Source organism: Ambystoma mexicanum, chromosome 9 (assembly GCF_040938575.1).
Source record: "Ambystoma mexicanum isolate Mex_15411 chromosome 9, UKY_AmexF1_1, whole genome shotgun sequence".
Taxonomy (NCBI): Eukaryota; Metazoa; Chordata; class Amphibia; order Caudata; family Ambystomatidae; genus Ambystoma; species Ambystoma mexicanum.
The window spans coordinates 727,404,639-727,428,218 of NC_090931.1; the positions used below are offsets into that span (position 1 = coordinate 727,404,639).

Below are 23,580 nucleotides of genomic sequence, written 5' to 3' on the forward strand. Positions count from 1 at the left end.
AAAGTGGTTTTGTTGTAAGCTATAGGAGATCTTCCCAAAAATTAATAATTCAACATTTGGTGCAGTACACAAGTGATTCGGAGACATGGCAGATGGGAGTTTTGCTTAATATCACTATCCTTCTGGAAACTAGACTAACTTGGGTGATCGCTGAGGGCCATCCATTGTGGAACGGTCATTGTCCCAAACGGTAGTGACCCCTCCTAAGGTCTATACGGCAATTAGCACATTGTGGTGGTAGTAATATAAGGGTTGAACTTTAGGTGGTGATTAAAACATGTTGCATTAATTGTGAGTAAAGCAAATGGGCAAACCAAGTTAATACATAAATGTGTCTTTATTTTATAATATTTAGATAGCAAGATTGTCTTGATAGTTTTAGAAATGTAATTGCAAACCCATTAAAAATGGAGCGAGTTTAACATGTGCATTCATTAGTTGTCATCTAAAAGTAAACAATTTCTCTGTAAGAAAGTGAAAGCATGCGCCCATAGTTTAGTTTTCTCTTTGGTGTATTAAATAGGATGCTGCATAAAGAAAGGTACTTTTGAACTTGGAAGTACCTTGTTGAAAGAAATATTGCCTTGAAATTGCATTGTTGTTTCCCTGTCTGCTTTTGAAGAGAGAATATTCAGAATGTAGTCAATACCAGTAGTTATTGAATACTTTCTAAGCATTTCGATTGGCTGAGAGGAGGTCAATAATGATTCCAAAAATGTTTTGAGTGTGTTTGTGTGAGAGAGATTTACTAATTTGTATAATCCCACAAACCTAAAATATTGCATGGGATTAGCTGGTGATATCTCCTGACCCTCGAACACTCAAAATCATCAAAGGCATTGACATCCAATGATCTATGACACAGATGACTATTTATTTTAAACACTCTTTTATTGTAAACTTGATGTTTTTCCAGGTTTCAAGATAGTCAATGAAAGCAGGCACAGAAACTGAGCTATACAATCGTGCAACAGGCCCTTGTTATTTTGGTGATTCCACTTCAATAAAGCATGCATTGTCCATTGGTTGTATGTTTTATTTTCACATAGGTATTTTACCTTTCTATCTGGTTGTTGGAGGATACTTTTTTGGGAAGGGGGAGTGGTTGAGTAAGATAGGAAGAGGAAGACAATTGCTGGTAAAAAGCAGATTGTTAAAGAATAACAACAGGGGGGCTTGATCAGTAGAAATGAATGGTGCAGACCAGGAAAGTCACAAAGGTGTAGGTAGCAATCTGTGTTCGAAGAGAACCTCGCTATAAAGATAATGTATTGGATTAGTGGGCTTGATACATGCATATCAGCTCCATGTGCTTGACCCAGTGCTGCCCAACTCTGATGCTCAGACCTACAAATCTGATTTTCATTATAACCACAGGATACGTAAATGATTTCTCACTTGGATACATTTGCTGCAAATTTAACTCATGAATACTCATATGGTTTTCACCCCTGCTTTGGGGGGTGGCATGGCCGGTAACGGGCCGACTCCCCAAGCCTAATTTCAAAGGAGCTGAAAAAAGTTAGAGCCAGGATTCTGAAGGGTGAAAACAGGTTCCAAGTGCCAGAGTAGGATCTTCTGTGATGAACAAAGTTATTCCCAAATTTTGGAGGACGTTTTGGAAGCAGATGCTACCCAAGCCAAAGAGAGGACCACAATGGATCCCCTGTGCATAAAATATAATGGATTAACAAGGGGCCATGGGAAGTGGTTTCAGTTTTCACCGCCCTTAGCTTGGTTTTGGTCCAACTTGGAAGGTCTGAAGGGGGTCGCCAATGGAATGATTTCCCGCCCTGGATTTGGCTTCAAATGGCACAGGCGCTGCAGGTGAAGATGCATGTCCAGTTTACACCAGTAGCTGTATCTTTCATCTCGGTTGAATAACAAAAGGAACACAGGAAAACTGACTTTGGTGACTGTCGCACAATGATGCAAGGGAACCCAAACCTTGCAATCTGATGTACGCTTCTCTCTCATGGGTCAAAGCAGCTGGAATGGTATAACAGTGCTTTGCAGTGTAAGCTAGGTTTCCCCAAAATTTTGATGCAAAACTCGGTGTGACAGCACGCATGCATGGGTGCCAAGGTTCGAGCAGGACAGTCCACTGGATGGCCCAAGAACACTTCCTATCAACCTCTGTTGCAGGGCAACCAGGTGACATCGGGAGTGATTGGTCTCACCACTCTGTAAGTGATTTCAACCCAGCACTTCACCCAACCCAGCACTTCACCTAAGTCGATGCATAGCGTGGTATGCACATTTGAAACCCTTGATTATTTATTTATGTCTATACGTTCTTTTATTTCTGAATTATATACCCTTATATTATGCCCCTATCTTTGAACCCCCCCCCCCACCTCCCGGTCACACTGAACCAGGAAGCAGGATGTTAGGCAAAGTTAAAATATTTAATTATGGATTTGCACAATATATATCTATCACACTACTTTAATGGTTATACAATGATCACCAGTGGGGTGATGTCACAATAAATCTCTTTAATCTCAAGGAGCAATGATAGGAAAATAATGCAGCATAGAATAATACTTTGTGTGGGCTCAATCAAAATGCAATTGGATTACTCTTTCCCCCTGCACACTACTCAATCCCCCAATATGCAATATAAAGAGTTGGAAGGAGAGAAAACAGGTTTCAGGAATACAGAGTTCAACAATATACTATCAATCCCAATTTCCCCCCAGCAAACACAGAGAAAAACAGGAATGATTGCAAACTTGTCAAAAATGGTTTAAAGTTGGCTTTGCATGAATGGGAAAAACACTGAAAATTGATTTAATTCACTAAAATGGATTTAATACTAGTGGGAGCCGCTTTGTATAGTTTCAGATAAACACTAGCAATGATTATTGAGTAACTAGCAAATTGAAAACTTAATTCTGAGGTGGGATGCAATGTACAGCTGTTTCACCCGTGATAGATTTGAGCCAAACGAAAAATCTGCGGCAAACTTTTCTGTGCGTGGCAAGCACGATTGCGGAATAACTACAAGGAGTTGGAAAGCTGAGGATGTTAGCCTCAATTTGACACTTAAATTTAGTTTCTAGCATAAACGGTGTGGAAGTTATGAAGGTTTTTGTGGAGGTGTTTTTTTTTTTCCGAAAGAGTCAAAATTTGTAAAACAAGGTTGCGCTTTATCAAAATTACAAACAAGGTTTTTACACTAGGAAAACTATGAAGCCACAAACTACATGACAGCACAGCCACCAGCCCAGCAAAGCCTGTGGATGGTTTTTGCCCGCCAAGACGCTTGCCTCTCTTCAACAAATATATTAGCGCATAGATGATTTTAACACTACTATACAAAGGACTATAGGGATGAGAAAAAAGTTCAGGTAAGACAAAAGAGTTTCGACAATGCAGTTCTGGATATAATAGAATGGGTTTGGATAGGATTACTCATGGATAAGATATATGCTAGTGACAATCCATTGCTATGGATATTCACTACCACTGTTTGGAATGAACCCGTCAAGGATCTGGTCAAAGATTTCTGGACAGGAATTCTGCTAGCACACCGGACTGGACTCAAGGCGCTCTGGTTTTGCACTCAGCACGGCGGGATTGGACTGAATCTGACGGGTTGGTTCTGGTTCGCAGCAACCTGTCACAGCTCTGCTCTACTTGGTTGGATCTCTGGATTCTGGCAAGAATTTGTAGCAGGAAAGCAACACAGCTCAGCCAGGCTGTTCTTTTTGTGGTTCCCCTTAGAGGGTAAAATCTGGTTTCAGGATGTATTAAAGACCAAGCTGAGAAGGGTTCAGCTGTGGAAATGGGCCTTTCTGCTTTCAAAGTTCTGGACTCTGGAATATGGATTTCTCTTGCAATGTGCTCTGCCAGCAATCGGATGGTGGGTGAATGTGTGTGTCTCTAGGTCCTAAGCTATCTCTATTTATGTATTTTCTAAAAGGGTGGGTGCTGACTTCTACTAGGCACACCCCCTGGGGATTATATTTGTTAGGGTATTTCCTCTCCCCTGATTTGAGAAGAAAACAGAGTGTCATGATGACGCTGTATTTTATGATCCAGGGAGAACCTTCCCTTTGTTTCTGCACATGAAATATATTTTTCATACAAGACATATTTACAATTTTACAAACGTGCTAGCAACAGCATATTGATATCACAGATTTGGTGGAGCAAGTATTCATCCCAGCCCCGTCTCGGTGAGAGGTTTGGTCTAGATTTGGCAATTTTTCACACTTTTAGTCTGGTACCCAATGTCAGATTTGTCCACATTTTTACATATATGTGTGCATGATATCTGGGCATAATCATGTGAAGTTTCATGTTTCTGGCATCACCACAATTGCCACAAAACCACGCATTCTGTAGTCATGTCCGTGAACATAGCACAGAGTTCTGAGTAGTTTTAAATGTGACCAGAATTTTCATATTAACAATACTGTCATTTTACAAATGTTTACAATTTTGCACAGTCCTCTGTCAAGGCTTTTCAAAAATATACTTTCTTGTGCTTTAAGAATACACATAACTGTCTGTCCCCACCCCCAAAGTTTTGGTGGGTCAAGAGCAATCCCCGCCCCTTCCCTCTGGCAGCAGTTTCTGTTGACAGTTGCATCTGCATATCTTTTCAATCAAGGGAGTCTTGTGTCTCTTCCCAGGAGCAGCAGCTCAAATCTCCTCCCCTCTCCATTAACACCTGAATGGGAGTTCCTGGGGCAGAGAGCAGGAGGAAGGTGCCTTTTGTTTGGGGCACGCTGTGGAATTTGCTTTGAAGTTCTGTGACTGGCATCAGAGGTTGACGTTAAAAATACACTTTGTTTAAATTTTTCTTTGATGAAAATAAACTTACATTTTCAAAACAAGCAAACATATCTCCAATTCCAGTCTTTTTAAACATAGAGATTAAATAGTTGCATCCTATATTGTTTTTGATAGCAAGGCCCTTAATTTCAACCATGTGATTTTAACTGCATAAGTTAAGCTTCCAATGTAATTAACTGACAGCTGTCACACAGACGGCCAGCGGTACTGCACCCATTACTGACATATTTTACAGACCAGCACACTTTTTTATGTGGATATTCTTGTGATGGAATGTGCTTTTCCTGACATTGTGGGCTTATGTGGATTCTTTAAATAAAGTGACGGGTAACACCCAACAAAGATGTTGGGTCTTTTCTGATGTTTGAGAACCATTATTTTGTAATTTCAGCAACCAAGGAAAAACGGATTTCAGAGCACTTCTGGGTTTCCTTGCAATGAAGCACTGCCTTTCATGTACTTTCCATTTTCACACTGTGGGCAGCCTAATGACAGATTTTAGCAGTGGGGTCCCCTGTTCCACCACTGACATAGTTAAAGTAGATTGACAGGCAACTTTCTGGTTTCACAGTGCAATTTTCATGGGTTTAGCGCACATAGGGCTTTTTGCGGCCATGTCGCTGGTTCTGGTGCCACCAGCACACAGTGATGTTGCAGGGCAGAGCATAGTGGGTCAATGCATCCCACAACTTGAAGGGGTTGAAGCACCTTTGCTGGCCTTCAGAGATCGAGTGCAAAGCAGGGCTCTACTGGGACAACAGCGGGCTCAGGGTGCCAACCTTCGTCTGCATGGTTTTGGAGTCAATTTGGACCTGTTGCTGATCTGCAGGTCTGCCTTCAGGACCCCTCCTCATATCCACAAGTCTGGTGAGTGCTCACACCCAACCGGTCAATGAGGCTATCTACTCCACTTATGCACCAAAGCAGTGGCCCAATCAGGGACCACTGTGGCTCTCATGCTCTCATGCACACCAGACCTCCTGGCAACAGTAGTGAGGATTGGGGCCAGTCTGTCCCAGCCCACTTCTTCGGTCCCGACATATGTGACCTGCAGTAGTCAGTGAAAGTGGCAGCTTTCGTGGGCAACTGCATGCCTAAATAAGGAATTCCTGAGTCACAAATTGCAGGTGGAAGGCCAACGGACAAAATGGCCAAACAAGTTGACAAAAGACCTTGTGGCTTGGCCATGACAATGTTGAGGATTTCAATCAGGCTGCGCGCACCTTGGTCTCAGCCTAGTATGCAGCGCACAATTGAAATGCTTATCTCTTTATATTATACAGATTCAATTTGAGATGGTACACAACTCATATCACACCCCCTTTTCAAATACCCCGGGTCACAATGGACCATGAACCAGGCTGGTTGGTAAAATGCAATATTTATTTATTTATTTTTAAATTCAACAGGAATCATGCAATTTTTAATATGGGGCAGCAATCACCAATAGGGTGATAATTACAATGAGAATGTGAGAAATGCACTGGGTTTAACCTTCTAGTGGAATAGATACACAGCACAGCGGAATAGGAGCACTTTTTGGTTTATGAAAGATAGCACCCAAGTTAGGATTTCCCCCTGCAATGTTCCCTCAACCCACAACTAATCAATTCTGAGTGGATGAACAGAAGCAGCGGCTAATCAGGAATAAAACAGGAGACAGAATCCAAATCTGACCTTCCCTCCCCAAATAAGAGAGAAAAACCCCTTGATTTTAAACCCCTTGCAATGTTATGAAATGATACTTGGAAATGGACACATACATAATGAATGTGTGTCTCTCTGAGCTCAGAGAGACAAAGCTTCACCTCACTGATGAGGCCCAACAAGGCTGAAACACGTGTATGGGGTTGGTTTTGGTACTTTTGTTCAGAGAGGAATTGCCATAGCATTTGGTGCTGGACTGCCCATGTGGGCGGGACAAAGACTGATATGCAATTGGATATTTCCCATCTGTGAAAGGTACAGTGAGCAAAAAGCGTGTGCTGCAAACTCTCATCTCAGAACAGGTTATCATGCCATGTTCTTTCTGGAGAGGAGCGCCTGCTACCTTTTTTGAAATATTTGCAAGGAACTTGGGGTTGGTCACCCTGAGTTACCTGGGGGCAACCAGACGTGGACTCCCTGCTCATTGTGCTCAGAGAGACAAAGCTTCACCTCACTGATGAGGCCCAACAAGGCTGAAACATGTGTATGGGGTTGCTTTTGGTACTCTTGTTCAGAGAGGAATTACCATAGCATTTCGGTGCTGGACTGCCCATGTGGGCGGGACAAAGACTGATATGCAAATGGGTATTTCCCATCTGTGAAAGGTACAGTGAGCAAAAAGCGTGTGCTGCAAACTCTCATCTCAGAACAGGTTATCATGCCATGTTCTTTCTGGAGAGGAGCGCCTGCTACCTTTTTTGAAATAGAACCATTTCCTTCATTGTATTTTCACATCACAATCCCCTTCACATTGCTAGGTAAGGGCAGGGTTTCATTCAACAGTTGTACTTTTTAAAACAGGCATTTTTCTTCTCTGTCTGGAAAGCCCATTTGTACATGTGTGATGAAAAGCTGGCATTTCTTTTTGAATTCAGTTTTTTCATCTCCATCAGATTCCCACACTGTTCTGCAGCCATAGTTATTTTCTCTTGTCGGCAGGAGTGTGTTTGAGCACAGAAGCACTGAAATTGACATAACCCAGATAGCTGGAGTTCCTTTGAAATACTGATCTTTGATACTGTAAGTGATTTCGATCCGGCACTTCACCTAGGTCAATGCCTAGCGTGTAATGCACAACTGAAATCCTTATTTATTTATTTGTGTCTATAAGTTCATTTATTCGGAATGATGTACCACTTATATCACGCCCCTCTCTTGGAACCCCCCCGGTCACACTGAACCAGGAATCAGGCTGGTTTGCAAAGTTAAAATATTTATTTATGTAGTTCACAATATAATCACACTACGTTTAATGGTTATACAATAATCACCAATCGGGCGAGGTAACACTAAGCAATCTCTTTAATCACAAGGAGTAATAATGAGCAAAAACAATGCAGCACAGAATTAATATGTTTGTGTGTGTGTGTGTTCAATGAAATGGTAATGTGGTTACTATTTCCACCTGTGCGCCCCTCCACCCCCAAATATGCAACGTAAAGGGATAGAAGGAAAGAGAGCAGGTATTCAGGAATGCAGAATTCCAACAAAATATCAATCCCAATTTCCCCCCAGCAACACGAGAGAGAAACAGAATTGATTGGCAAACTGTCAAAATGGTTTTAAAGTTACCTGAGAATGGATTGGGTAAAACACTAAATATGGCTTAAATTGCTGAAATGGTTTAAATTCTAATGGGAGCTGCTTTAGGTAGTTGCAGACAAACTCTAGCAACGATTTGACACTAAAAAGCAATGTGAAAACTTAAAACTGAGGTCGGGTGCAATGAAAAGCTGTTTTACATGTTATAAAAAGTTCCTAAGACAATTTCAGCAAGCTTTTCTGTGTGTGTTAATCACGATTGTGGGAAAACTATATGGATTTGAGATGCGGTTTTTGGTTCTATGGAAAGCTGTGGATGAGAGCTACAAGCAGAAGTTGAAATTTCGTTTCTAGCAATTGAGAAAGTTATACACGTTTTAGTGGAGGCCATTTTTCTGTGATGGGCGCAAGAAAGGAAAAACAGGGAAACACTTTTAAAAGACAAACAGGATTTCTTAAACTATGGGATGATTATGAAGAAGCAAATACCACACGGGAGCACAGCCACTGGATCAGGGCAACTGCCTGCTGAGGAGCTTGCCTTCTTCAGATGAAATATTCAGCACAAAGATGTTTTTAACAATACTAGTACAGAAGGAAGATGATAGGGATAAGATAGAGAGTTCAGGCAATTCAAAAAGATTTCTAACAATGCAGGTTGTGAAGACAAGATATGATGGATTTGGATAGGGGATTACTATGGACAGTACATATGCTAGTGACACAGTCCTATCTATAGATACTCACTATCTGAGTTTCAGACGTAACGTCAGGGATTCTGATCAGGAATTCTGGTTCTGGGACAGACTGCTGGGCCCACCAGATTGGACTGGATCTGCAATGGTTCTGGTCACAGCTCGGCACAGGACTCGATCGGGTCTGCAATGGTTCTCTGGTCACAGCACAGCACAGTACAACTGGATTGAATCTTTTGGTTCTGGTAAGGATTATTGTTAGCAGGAAAGCAGTTACAGCACAGCCCAGCTGTTTCTTTTGTTCCCTTAGATTTCTGGGGTTCTGGAATTTCAAGGCCTGGTTGAAAATGGTTCAACTAATGGAATGGGCCTTTCTGCTTGCCAAGTTTCTGGAGTCGGGAGCAAGGAAAATAGATGGTTCTCTCGCAGGGTGCTCTGCCAGCATCAGGATAGTGGTTGGATCTGAGTGTATTTCTAAGTCCTCAGCTGTCTCTTTTTATGCATGTGATAAATGGGGTGTGTATAGAATTATCCTAAGCACGCCCCTTAGGCAGGCGAGTGGCTAGAGTTTCTTCTCTCCCTTGATTGGAGGAGAAACCAGGGTGTCACCATGATGATGTGGGTTTATGAGCCAGAGAATCCTCCCCTTGTCCCTTTGAACATAAAATCTACTTTTGGTATAATACATATTTACATGTGTACAATCTTCATAACAATAACATATATAAATCACATATTTTGTGTGGCAGATATTCCTCCAAACCTCGTCGCTGTCGGATCTTGTGTCTGCTTTTGATAGCATTCTGCCCTTTGGCCGGAACACAATATCTAGTTTATCCAAAAAATGTGTACAATTGTGTGCATTGCATATGGGCATAAGAGTATGAAGTTTTGTGCTTTTGGCATAAATACATTTGGTGTAAACAATATTTTCTGCTACTACTTCCCAGAACATCTCACAGATTTCTGGCATCTCTTAAACGGTGCATCCAGAAATCACTTAAACAAATCTGTTGTTCATATATTTTTCACAATTTTACACAGTAATTTATCAGTGTTTTTAAAAATTTACTTTTGCCTTTGTTAAACAGCAAATGGTGGTTTGTCCCTGCCTCCTTCTGCTCTGGCAGCTCAGAAGCAATCTCCGCTCCCTTCCTTCTGGCAGAGGCCGTTTATGACTCTTCACACTCTGCATATCCTTTCAGCCAGAGGAAGTCCATTGTCCTCTTCCACTGCAGCCCAAGATCTTCCCCACCCCGATCTAATCCTCACAGAGGTGTGATTTCCTGGCCTTCAAGGGGGGGAAGCTATCATACTGGTTGGGTGGTTTTGAGGCTGCTTAAATTCAATGTCATTTTGTTACATGTTTTTTTCTTGGTTTAAAACAAGCAGCTAGAACACTTATTCCAGCTTCTAAACCATGGGATTTAAATAGTTACAACGTAGGTTACTCTCAATAACAGGTCACTTAGTTTTCAGACATTAGATTTCAATGGTACAAGTTTAAATCCTTATGATGCGATCTACTGACAGCTGTCATACAGGCGGCGGCTGGTACAGCACCCAGATTTTGACAGATTTCACAGGCAGGCACATTTGCTGTGAATGTTTTGATGACAAATTCCGCTTTTCATGATGTATTTTCCCATGCACGGTAGAAAGTGAAGTTTCTTGGGCCTTTTTTTTCAGATTTTGCTTAACAGAGCCTGTCATTCAGGGGTCATGCTTGGTTTTGCTGAAGCATAATGGGGATATGCATGTGCATGGTCGGGGCCTTATTAATCACAGTGGTTTAAGAAAGAGCAGATGAATATAGCATCAGCAGCATTATTTTAAAGGTGAACAAGTTCCTTTTTAAAGAGGACTTTGGTCTGGCAGCAAAACAGCATTGCTTTTTCACCCTGTTTCTCCCACAACAGACACAAGCCACAGTAATGAGCCAAACACAGTAGTGTGGTATGGCTTGGGGAAAAAAGTTATAAAATTACATGAAAAAGCTTCTGTTGCCATTAGTCCACTCCTAGGTACGTTGTACAGTCACCAAAAAATCCTTAGTTGATTACTAGGACCAGAAAACATAAGGACCCCATTGTGTGGTACTGTAATGTACTTTTGAACAATGATGAAATGTTACCAAAAGAGGCAATAATGTTGAAAGACTAAGAGAAACATAGTTTCTCAGACTGACTAGCAAGAAGGATGTGTCAAAGTCCCCGTAACTATGAGTGAAAGCTCAGTGGAGTGCAGCTCTAGGCTGTGCTGCATAGGCAAAAGTCAGGACAGGATGCTGTAACAAAAACAAAAGGTTTGGTGGGGTCCACAAGTGTAGAGGTAAATTTGGTTGTAAGAGAAATATGCTCTATCAGCGCTCTTAAGGGTTGGTGTTGTGTGAGAGTTCAGGGTAGGATAAGGGTTAGGGGAAGGTTTTGGAATGGAGTTTGTGTGAATATGGAAGTTTCTTTACCAGATTGGGTCATATTTAGGTTTAGAGCATTGTACTTTTGTTAATTTAAAAATGTCTTTCTTGGTGACCTTATTAATGGCAACATTTTCACACTTTGCATTGCTTGTATTGAATGACTATATTTTTTAAATTAACTTTTTGCTGACTAAGTTTCCAAATGATTACATTTTCCTGGGGACATTTTCACATAGAACCCTTTTTAAAGGTATAACTATCTGCACTAATACATAGAAAGTACAACAGGTTATTTTCTTTTGGTCGATGTTTTTGGCCAAAACTCCACAGGAAAACACGAGCTCAATGTTGGGCAAGTCATCTGTTATGATGACTTGGTTAACCAGAGCAAATTCAATTAACCCTTTGTCAAGATGTCTACCTCCTGATAAATGGGGTAGAATATGTTGTGTTAAACAGAGCACTGAAGAAATGCTAAGTCTATAGTTAAACCCACATAAACTGAATCATACAATTGTGTACTTCAGTCACTAAATGAACCCCACATAAATGTCTGCTAACATTGACTTTTAAGAATCAATGGATAGGCACTGACTACCATGATGATTGCTTCAAGTGATGACTTAAATTAGTGGTCATCTTCTAGCTAACATTGTTTAAGCAATTCTTTTTTCCCCTTTAATTTTAGTTCACTGTTGCTCAGTCGTGAGGCTTCTGGGCAGCTCACCTGCAGGAGACAGTGTGAATGCTTTAGGATAAAAAGGATTTTGGTTTCAGCCAGCATTAAAGGAAGGTGCTGCCAGGTGGCACCCAGTGGGAAAGTACCCCCTTTTGAATCGTATGCATCGGCCATAGCTGGCATTCTGGAACTCCATAAGAGTTACAGAGGCCTATTACAGCAGTCTAGGCTGGCAATATTAAAAGAGATCGTATCAGAAGGCTTCAGGGCCCTGCAATGTATATAGATGCTACAAAAGTGGGCAGAGTAGCCTTTAGCTTTGAAAAATATTTCTGCGCGACTCAACCAAAAACACAGATGTTTGTCTCATTTGAGAAAATCAGAACATTGCATGTACGTTTGTCCAGTCTTTGTAATCACAATGCAATTCTATGACTTGTAGTCTAGAAATTGTTTTTTTGGAACATGTGACATCCATCTGGAGACGTAGCATGACTGACGATTTCACATGTGGTTCCAGATAGATACCATTAATTCCTGCAGTTGAATATTGAAACTAATGATGGTATAGGAAGACTGATAAACAGTTTTTGATTATACTTCTTGTGCTGATAATATCCTATAAGTAGTGGTTTACTTATTTTCCTGGTGAAAGGAAAGTGGCCGTCCCCTAACTCAAACAACATAACCAGTGTATTTGCAGAGCACCCAATTACCCTCACTTGGGTATCTTGTCACTGTTGGAAGACTTCAGATTTACACTCTTACCCAATTCAATGGTGCTCATTTTATCAACCTCAGAATGGAGATTGACTAAGTGGATCTTCCACATAGACCATCTCTCCAAGATTTAAATAAGTATCATAAGGTCAAAAATAGATCTGTATAGTGAAGGGGCCTCTGACTGTTGGCCGGCCAGTATATTTTGGACTACAACTACCATCAGACCAGCCAAAATAGTCAATAGCGAGTGATCATGGGAGTCATGGTTCAAAACATCTGTAGAGCAGCAGGCTGCAGACCCCTGCTGTAGGGGATGAGTTTGTATACTGTGCCACAGGCGTGACACTGCTAGACAAATGAAAATGCAAACCTGCACAACTTCTGAAGAGTCATTCAGTGCCCAGGTGTTACCAGAGTGCATGGCCCTATCCGAAATTGCCAACCTGCTGTCTCAGGATAGAGATGAAACTCTAGGCATGGTTTGTCCTTTAAACTGGCTACATGAAATCATAGAGCGAAAATGTCCTCATTATAAAGTTATAACAATGAGAACATGTGGTTAATGTAGAAAGAATTCCATTAATAGATACATTATTCTAAGGCATTCTAGGACTTAAATTGTAAGGTGTCTTGCTGAGTTCAGAAAAAAGAATGGGAATCGTTAAGGACCAGAAGCAGAATTGTTCTAAAACAGTTACAGAGGCAGCAAACCAAATAACAACAGTAATTCTAAGGAGAAAATATCAAATCAAGCTTTAGTCATAGTTCATCCATATATATATATATATATATTTTTTTTTTACATAAGAACAATATCATAAAAGCACACAAAAACACCAAATAAGCGCAAATGGCACACATGATGCATGGCAATTCCTGTGTCAGGACCAATATGATTTATGATTAAAAGAACAAAAACTTTTCGTTGGTAGAATTTCACAAGCTGAAAAGCATCCTTCACAATCAAACGAAGTGCCTATGGAGACTTGAACAATTCATTCAACGTGTTCTATCAACCATTTGTTGAGCAGGTCCTGAAAAGCATACATGAGCAACTTCACTTCTCTTAGGTTCCATTTAAACCATAACCTCTCAAACATGCTGATGTTCTTCCTGTTCTTCTCTTAAATGTTTCTAAAAAGTGCTTTTCAAGAAACATCCATGTCTGAATTATTCAAGGGAACAGTATAACCACCACTACTACATAATCATTCATTCAAAGTAAATGAATGAAGGAACTACCACCCTATTTCCATTCCCCATTTCCCAGGAAAATGTCTTTGTAGAGTAGCAGTTACATGCTTCTGCAGGAAGTCCCACCCCCCTATCGCCTATATTTTTGGAGCCTGCACTTATGCTAATTTCTCAGCGAATATTCGAAAGAAAGTACCCACTGAGAAAACCCTAACAAATGTATTCCCGAAGAGACGATAATCTGAGGGAGGAACTCCCTGAAGGAATATGAAAAAGATTGAAAGAGGAGCTAGTGACGTCACAAGAGACCAACGTGACGCCCTGAGAATACTGGCTGAAGAGAATGCATGGATCCTATAGATACGGACGACGAAGCTAAGAATAAAGTAAACTTTCATTTGTGAAAAGAAGATTGCATTTGTGCGAAGCGCTGCAGAAAATGCAAGCCATTCAATAAATGTCCAGATGCTGTAACGCAAGTAGACTAAGTGATCATGCAATTTGGCTCTATGAAGTGAATAGACTGCAGGCGAAGCCACCATTGTATAGAAACTGGACATCAGTTTCATATATTTAGTAAGCCAAGACCCATGGAGAGGAAAGGCTGAGAACTGTCCTGCAGCATGTATAAGCTGAGATTGTGAAAACAAATGGCAAGTCTGTCTGGCCTGATGTCAAAGCTGAAAGCAGCCAAGGCCGATTATCTATTCTTGAAGGCAGGACATGTGAGAGGGTGAATCATCCTTTGTTAAGGTGCAAAGAAAGAACACCATGCATGCCAAGTTTTATTCATTTAAGACTTTTAAATCCTGCAAAATAGACCAAAGCGTGGTCTCCTGTCACGTGAGCCTAGGATGAAAATAGAGTTGAGCGTGGAGTTCTAGAACAATGATAGTGCATGCTCGCACTTCATATATTCCCAGAGAAATAAATACATTGCAAGGCCAAGTTCAAAGACCATCTTCATAGCAGAAGTCATGGGTGATGAGAGATGCTGGGCTAATTGGGTGGGGAGGTAAAGTCAAATCCACCTCCTGGCACCTGGGTCTGAGCTTACGTGCTGCTAAGTGAAGCAAATGTTCCAGAATGGCATGAGCATGACAACCAGTTATAGAGGGCCGTATAATGAAGGGCCTTATAGTTTGAGAGCCAATGATATACTGTGTACCTAATAGTGCTGAACATGATGTTTTTAGAGGCAGGCATAAATTGTCCACCAGACAATAGAAAACCCATCACAATCCCACCCCTTATAAAAAAGTATACTTAGATTTTCCTTTTGAACCTATCACAACCCCTCGTAGGTTTTTCTTATTTGCCACGTAGTATGATGTCACGTCTGATGTATTTTCTTGTATAAAAAACATGTTTTTATGAGAAATGCGCTGAGAGACTCGAATGAACGTCCGTTGATGTCCGTTGTAACTCCCTGTTCTAGATAATTGTTAATAAAACAGAACCTTTGACATCAGCCCGAGTTGGTTAAATTATTTGGTATCAGAGTAATTCTGCATCCCCATCAATTGAATACACAATACCCAAAGGGACTTACGTTCATCTGTAATGGTGGTGATCCACCAATAACAGTATGCCAATGAATCAAATAACCCTCTCGATATCAGACACTTGCTATCGCCCATGCTCATGATAGACGTTTGTATCATTGACATGAGGGCACAGATGTTCTACATTGGCTAATAGGCATAATTTGCTCTTCATTCTTATTGATCAGATAGGTGGCAGCAGAAGCCTAAAAAAATTATGCTTGCTAGGCATGGAGGTGCAAACAGTGAAACAGCTGCCTATGGAGAGAACCTTGGCAAGCTCCCATGGGGAGGGTGTTGGAGTGAAGATGCCAGAGTTCAACGAGATAGAGAAGGATTCATTCAGCAAAGAGGGGAGAGTTCAGGTAGGTGTTGGGTGCTAATTGCCTTTATTAGAGATGTTCAGGAGTGGAAGCTGTGGTTGACATTACCGAAGGTTGTAGTTAGATTAGGAAGGTTTATAACAACAGAGATCATGAATGGCAGCTCGAGGGAAGGAATTTGGAGACTTGAATCAGCACCGTCTTCCTGAAGTGCTGGCTTTGCAATTAAGTTTGAGAGGGTTTCATAAGTCAAGGGTCTCACATGTAGTCACTAACGTTGTTGGACATGAGGCACTACACGACCCATGAGTAATGGGAAGGTGAGATCAATGGCAATAGCTTGGGGGTTGTGTGGGTCAGCAAAGGCCATTTTAAGAACAGGAGGGATAATTGTTACTTTGTATCAGGAATGAAAGATCCTAGTTGTAAGAGAGCTATTGCAAAGAGTGGCGATATAAGAGTATTTAATGAGTGCAAGGTCTTTGAATGCCATTGATGCAATGGGGTCCTTCGGAGCACAGGATTGGTGAGTGGCACTTTGGATAGGTCAGTGTTCAGTAGGCTAAGTCAGGGAAAGGTACAAGAGAGTGGCCCTATAATGGCACAGCAGGCAGGCCGCATGATGTTTTAGAGTGTTGCCCAAATCTTTCTTTGCAAGTGGCCTTTGATTCATGCAGATTCCTAAAGTCATCGCCCTTTAGTGTTGTGGTTGTTTCCAGTTGCCAGATGGTTGGGGTGATCTTAGGCTTGGGAATGTGAAAGTAAGTGATGCACAGAGCACGATAATGATGCTCAAAAGGGGTGATCAAGGTAGTGCTGATTATATAGAGGGAGGATTGGGTGTAGAAAGAGCATGTGCAGAAGATCCAAATTCAGCTAACTGGGGGCTGGTGAGTCAGGTTTGTAATTGTGTTTAGTTACACAGACTTTTAGGGAAGGGAGAATGGTCGTTGGGCAACAGCACTGAAGTGGAGTAGGGCTATTGAGGAGGGAGAGGGTCAATGCTGATGTCTGTGGAAGTGAAGGTTGGGGAGAGGAAGATGAGGTTGGCAGGAGTTATCTCCAGTATGTATTGGTAGTTTGAGAATGTTTTAAAGACTCCAATCAAGTAATCCCACTAAGTCAGTGCCTTGTCTGGGATTGCTCAAGGGAAGCCCTTATTTATATATTTTTATGTCCAGTTTGTGTACTCTGGATGACCACCCTTATATAACACCCCTCTCTTAGAATCCCCCTGACCCCACTGAGCCAAGAAGTAAGTTTTTTTTGCAAATTTAAAAGGTTTATTTGAGAATTAAACAATATATTTATATATATATATATATATCACACTTTTATAATAAATTAATAATTGATATCACACTTGTGAATATGAGCAGTAATCAGCAATAGGTAATCCTACAATAGCACAGTTCTGGTGACTTATGACTAGGAACAGGAGAATAAGGTATCAGAGAATGCCTTATGGTTTCAGGGAGATGCAAAGATGAATAAAAGGCAGTACAGAAATAAACTTGATATGATTTCAGCAAAAGATAATGTGATCACTTTTTCTTTGACAATTCACTCCCCCCCCTATGCAATGTAAGGAGATGGAAGTAACACGCACAATTCTCAGGAATACACACAAATGCAATACAAAGTTCCAGTTCCCTCCAGCGAGCTTAGAGGAAAATGGGTATGATTTTAAACACAGGCAAAATCCTTTAAATGTGGTATGCAATGAAGTGAAAAATATGCTAAAATGATTTTAATTCCCTCTAGAGGTTCAGGGTGGGTGACAGCTACTTTTTATTAGTTCAGGATCACTTTAGCAGTGCTCTATGAATGATTATCAGGTTGCAAACGAATTTTAGCAAAGGAAAGCAAGACGCTGCTATTTTGACAAGTGAAGAAATTGAGCCAAATCGCAAATCATGGCAATTTTTCTGAGTGCGTCGAGCGCGATTACGGAAGAACTATAAGGAGTAGCAAGTCGGTTTTAGGTTTGTTGGAAAGCTTAGAATCTTAGCTTCAGAATGACAGTTAAAACTCTCTCCTAGCACCAACGGTCTAAGAGATACGGACGATTTAGTGGAGGTAGATTTTCAGGATTGAAATTACAGTTTCAGAATGACAGATGCGCTTTGGAAGGTTTTGAATCAACAGGATGGACACGATTTCTGATGATGCAGTTCTCATAGGTTAAATAGTTTAAATTAGATTATTTTAAACTAGGAAATTGGGTTTTTGCACAGTCCTAAGGATACTCATTCCTAATTTTGGAAGGACTGGGCCTCATTACGGATCTGGTCAGGTTTGGACTGCGGTTCCCTCGCCACGGACGGTCTCTGCCTGGTTCTGCTCACAGCGATCTCTGGTCTCTCTGGATAATTCTGCCTTCTGGGTCTGTCAGGCACCGGTTCTGCTCACAGCGGTCTGGTCTGGGTACAGCTCTGCTTTCTGGTCTAGTCTGTGGTTCTGGATTCAGCACTGCTTTCTGGGTACTGGCACAGGGTACTAGCCGGAATCAGACAGCTCAGCCTGGCTGTTGAATAGTTTGGTTTGGTTGCTAGGTTTTGAAGGCCTGCTGATAGGAGTTCAGCTTGTGGGTTAGGCCTTTTTGGTTCAAAGTTCTGTAGTCTATCTGGAGTCTGGAGACTCTGGATGTGAAGTCTGGATGTAAAGTTGTCTGTCAAAATGCTCTGCAGAAAGTGAAAAAGAAAGTCTCTGTTTGGCTTCCAGTGGTTCTTTTTATGTGTTTTGAAAATGGGTGGGTCGGCTAATTCTGCATGCCCAACCCTCTCAAGATTTGATAGGCCAAAGGATTCCTTGGTCCCTGATTTGAGAAAGGATAGTGTGTCAGAGTGATGTCAGCCATTTACGATCTATTGAAGAAACGCCCCTTTGCTTTTACCTTAGAAATCATTTTTCATAACTACACATATTTCCCAGATACACAGTTGTTTGACATTACATGTACATATTACAGATTACTTAAGGTACATTCTGGCCCAACTCTGATCTTCCTGGGGGCTAGCATTAAAAAATGACAACTTATTTTCGTTTTTAGTTGATGTACCAATATCAGACATTTACCAAAAATGGCACACATGTACACCGCCTTTCTACCCATATTCCAGTAATTTACTAGGTCTCTAGCATAAACACAGTGTCTGTAGTATTAATAATTAGCGGGGTTTGGCTCAGAACATCACAGAGCAACCAGCCTAGTTTTGAACTGGGAGTGAATGTGTCAATTTAAAGATCCCAAAGTTGTACATTTCTGTCATCTGGTTACAATTAGTTATCAGTGTTTTTATAAAACATATATTTGCCTTCAATTCAATTCACTTCAGTGTTTGGGTCCGCCCCCAGAAACTTGGGAGTCAGGGATCACATGTCTCTTCTTCCAGGCAGAGCTCTGTTTACAGTCAAAACTCAAATCAGCATATTCCATTCAATTGAAAGAGTCTATTGTGTCGGCTGAGGTCAGCAGGCCAGGGGCCCACTCTGCATTTGGTTAGTATGTCCATGTGATCTCCTGGCTTCTTGTGTGTAATTCTGAGGTGAGAAGGTTTCCCAGCCTCTTGCAATGTTAATTGAATCAGTCTGTCTTCAGGGAACAGCAGGTGTTTAAATTCTTAATTAACCAAAAAGGCTTTGAAGTTTCCAGCTGTCTCAGGAGGCTGGCAACTCCTGAAGTAAAGTTCTACTGTCAGAGTTTAGACCGCTAGCGCCGGCTTGTGTCCAAAGCTGGTACTGCAGCACCCATTTTTTTTAGGAGTTGTCTTGAATTTGACAGGAGGATTTTGCTTGACAGCTCTAATCCTTGCTGCCATTGTTTTGATGGGCATCCTTACAGTAGAGTGGTGATGTGGAACCCCCCTCAAGAAGGTTGAATCTTTAGAGTGGTCTTGTGCCCCTGATTTTAGCAACTTGTTGACATCAATTAAAAACGGATTTTGAACAAATTGAAATGGACATTTTGAGCTTGCACTTCAGAGAAACAGCAGTGATTTCAAGGCGCTTTTGATCTAACAGGCACTGCTATTTTTCCTTTGGCACCAGCTTTCACCCCTGGCACTTACGGTCCATCACGCTTGCACTGGTGGGTGGCAGGTTAGGCGACCATTTTGGTGTGCACAAAACTGCACGGTTCTCCTGTTTCTGGGATAGAATGATGGGCGGCGACAGCTCAATCCCCACATCTACCCAATCTATTGATTTAGTTTTGTTCTGGGATAGAATGATGGGCGGTGACCGATCATCCCCACATCTACCCAGTCTATTGATTCAGTTTTTGTTGTCGCCTAATAATTCAACATGGGTCAAAACCCTTGACAAATGGCAACCAGGAAGTGGTGAGAGAGGGTAAAGTCCAGCTCATGTTTGTAGGCAATTGAGATGTTTGGGTGGTTTAGGACTCCTTTTGGCAAAATTGGTTTTGGGGGGTACAGAGAAGAGGAGGAAATCAGGTCATGAAGGAAAGAGTTGAATGAGCTAGGAGGCCAGTGGATAATGAGAGTTCTGATGGATGGAAGGCAGGAGTTTGACAGTAATGCTCAAAGGATAAGTGTGAAAGTGACATGGGAGTGGAGGTTCAGATGGGAGCTCTTACTCGTCATGGTCCTGATCTCTACACCATGTTTGTCCATTTGGGTCAAGTGAGAGAAATAGTGTAATTTGCATGTAGGGAAACACGAGTGGCAATGTTATCTGGGATTCTTGCTTTAGAGACATTTGTGACTCCCAGGTGAGGGACACGAAACTCAAAGTAGTCTGTGATAAAGAAAGCCTTTTTGTTGGCATATTGTGCCTTTTAGAGGCAAGAGATAGGAACAGGATGCATGAGGAGGGTAAAGAGTAGCGAAGGTGGGCTGTCGGTAAGTATGTATCAGGATGGGAAACACTCAAGGTATATAGCAGCTATGACCACAATAATTACATTTGAGGCTGTTTGCAACTGGCTCAAATAATAGACATCTAGGAACCCCTACGATTAAATAAATAAAAGGCCAGTAACCTCCAACAAAATCGAATAATAGATTGGTAGCATCCAACACTACTAAATAATAGTGAAGCGGTGACCAGCACAATTAAATCCGGCTTCTTTTGGGTCACATGCTCCATTTGTATCTTAGCTGAAATGTGTTTCTAGGCACTGGTGTTCAGACTAAGATTCCCCAAATCATACTTTGAATTACTGCCGTGCTCTAATTTAGAATGTACTCTTGTAAAGGAGTTGACAAATCCAAAAATCGTGAACGTGTGTGCTGTAACAAACTGCCAACACATGTATGCACTCCAAATATGTGCCTTGCCCACCGCCATCCAAAACAATAAGTGCACTGTTCCTTTTTAGCAACCCTGTAGCCCCCCGCCAGCAGCCGGCTCGGGCACATCTCTAGCCATCGGGGGTGAAGCCTCTCAGAGTTACAGCCTCAGTCACCAGAGAGGATCTGTTGGTATACCTCAGTGGACAATGAAAATTACTGAGAGTTTTGACCCCAATGAAACAAAAAAAAAACGATAAATCGATTTATTAGTCGCCCCTTTTAGAAGAGATTTATCAATGGTATCGGCTTTAGAAGAAGGGAGAACATTGAGTAAGTGTTGCCCCGCGCAGTATCCTGTACCTGCACCTCCCCCTACACGGACCAAGTACATTCAACAACTCCATGTGCAAATATGTAGCAACAGTGAGATGACTGCCTTTCTGGTCAATGGGGCTTCTGTGCAGCTTCCCAATTGTGAAAAACGGAGCAGCGTGAGCGTTCCTCCTGTCTTACGCGATTCTGTCCTCTTACTTCCAAATTATTTTTCGAAACGCGTCTTGCACAGACAATTGCAGCTTTTAGCCAGTCCATCCCCATAAAGCTCTCTAACTTTAGCCACACTCTAACCTAGCGATGATGCGCTGGTATCAGTACTAACGTTTACCCTAGCGCTGCTTTTAAAATTGTTAGAAATATTTGCATTGCATACAATTCTAACATCATGCCGAATCCAGCTTTTAAAAATGCTACTTCCTCCATCTTAAATTTAAATATTGAAATAATATTGATTGGCGAACCACTCTAGGAAATAGTTACGCAAGGGAAAGCACTTGCAGAAAGTAAGACGAGGAACAATAAAGGCCAGCAAGTGAATAGCTCCCATTGACAGGCCCAGCTCATTTCATGGAGAACGGATACACAGAGCCGATTGCAGTAAAGAGTTCTGACACAGGGTGATTCCCAAATGGAACAGACGTGTGAGTAGGTAGTGTTTCTGTTAACATCTTTATCCCGTGAATATGCCTGTGTCCTTTATATTCCAGCTGCATTATACAGTGTGAGATCATGAGTTAATTACTCACTGTCACCTTAATGGGCAATGAGAAGTTTAATCATGCACTTGTATGCATAGGCCGGCTGTCAGAAACATTATCCTTCAATAGGTTACTGGCCCCTAGGACCAAAGGCACCAAAGTGTGCATAGCACATTTGAAGAGAAAATGACCACCATCATGACCTCTTTCATGGTCAGTAACATCTTATCACCTGCCAGCCCATTACCAGGGAAAGAAAAGACATTCAAGATTATTATTTTTCTTTCATTTCGGGAAAGCTAAATATGGTCAATTAGGTCGGATGACCACCGTTTTAAGCTCTTCCACTTGTTCTGTAATCCACCTTCTGGAACTGTGTGGAGCACAAGATCAGGAACTGCAAGTGAGTGTAGTTGCAGCTGGAGGCACAAATACTAACTACTACCAGGATCCAATCTCTTGTAGGCATTTGCTCTTGTGGAGATAATGAATGACACACATGTTCTTCATTATTACATTTTAATACATTCCCAACATTCTGATGTTTGCTATGGGTTTGCAGTATACCTGAAAAGCTTTGACAATGGTTATGCTGTTTCTCTGTGCTTCCATATTTAATTTTCACGGAGTGACTAAGGCATGTTTGTCATCAGTAGCATGTGGAGAGTCAGCGGCAATGTTGCATATCCAATACCTAGAGGGAGCACCTAAGAGAATATTCCTATAACTGTAGAAATACAATCATATGGAAATAAGGACACTTCTTTTTCAGCTTTTTGTTGTAGTCAATTTAGCAGTGGTAATGTTTTTTTAAAAAAGTATTTTCCTCTGCTCTGGCTTGCTTACTGACACTTTCTGAATATTTGTCTTCTGATGTCTTATTTCGCTCTGCAGTGCGCAGGTAGGTGGGCCATTCCTGGCTGCATAATTACATCAAGTCCCCAAGATCAGTCGAGATGGATACTTATTACAAAGCAATAGATGGAATCCGGCTGTGTGCAGTAGCTGAAAGCCATCCGACTGGTTGGTGCATACAGTAGACGGTACCAGCAGGAAGCCACTATGACATCCCCCGAAAAAGATGTCACTAATTTCTCCAATTCACATGTAAATAATGTTGGTTTGAAATAAGGTAGGCATGGAGTAAGGAACGAGAGGCTGGTAAACAGCTGAAAACGAGATTTAACAAGTCTAGGAATAAGCAGAAAATTACATGAAATCCAGTGTGACTATCATGTCTGGAAACGAAGAAGAAAAGGTTTTCACTTGCTCCAGGCTTCCATTCTCCTCTAAGTGCTATAATAGCTGCTGTTATCATCACCCAGTTCAATGGTACTCCTTTCATCAACCTGGAAGTAAGAATGGCTATATCAACCCTGCAGGGATCCAGCCGTGTGACCAGCATGTTGTCCCCATGGCCTAGGGAGAACCCTTAATGCATGGGCTATACACCCAAACGTCATCTCCTTCTAAATATGTCTTTTTTGGCTATGCACGTATGTGCACAGGCATCAAACATATGTCTGGATATCATTTTGCCATGATGAATTGTTGTTAGCATCGAGTAAACAACATCTTACCCTCCACTTCGTTCAATGAAAGACTTTACTTGCACTGACCCAGCTGCTGTAAATCTGAAAAATGCAGACACCAAAA

General features: G+C 41.5%; 1 protein-coding gene across 11 annotated transcripts in view; it reads left to right on the forward strand.

Annotated features, from left to right (window-relative positions):
- GULP1 (GULP PTB domain containing engulfment adaptor 1) overlaps positions 1–23,580 on the forward strand; it is a 2,063,281-nt gene that overhangs the window by 1,299,601 nt on the left and 740,100 nt on the right. The gene's annotated exons all lie outside the window — the stretch shown is intronic.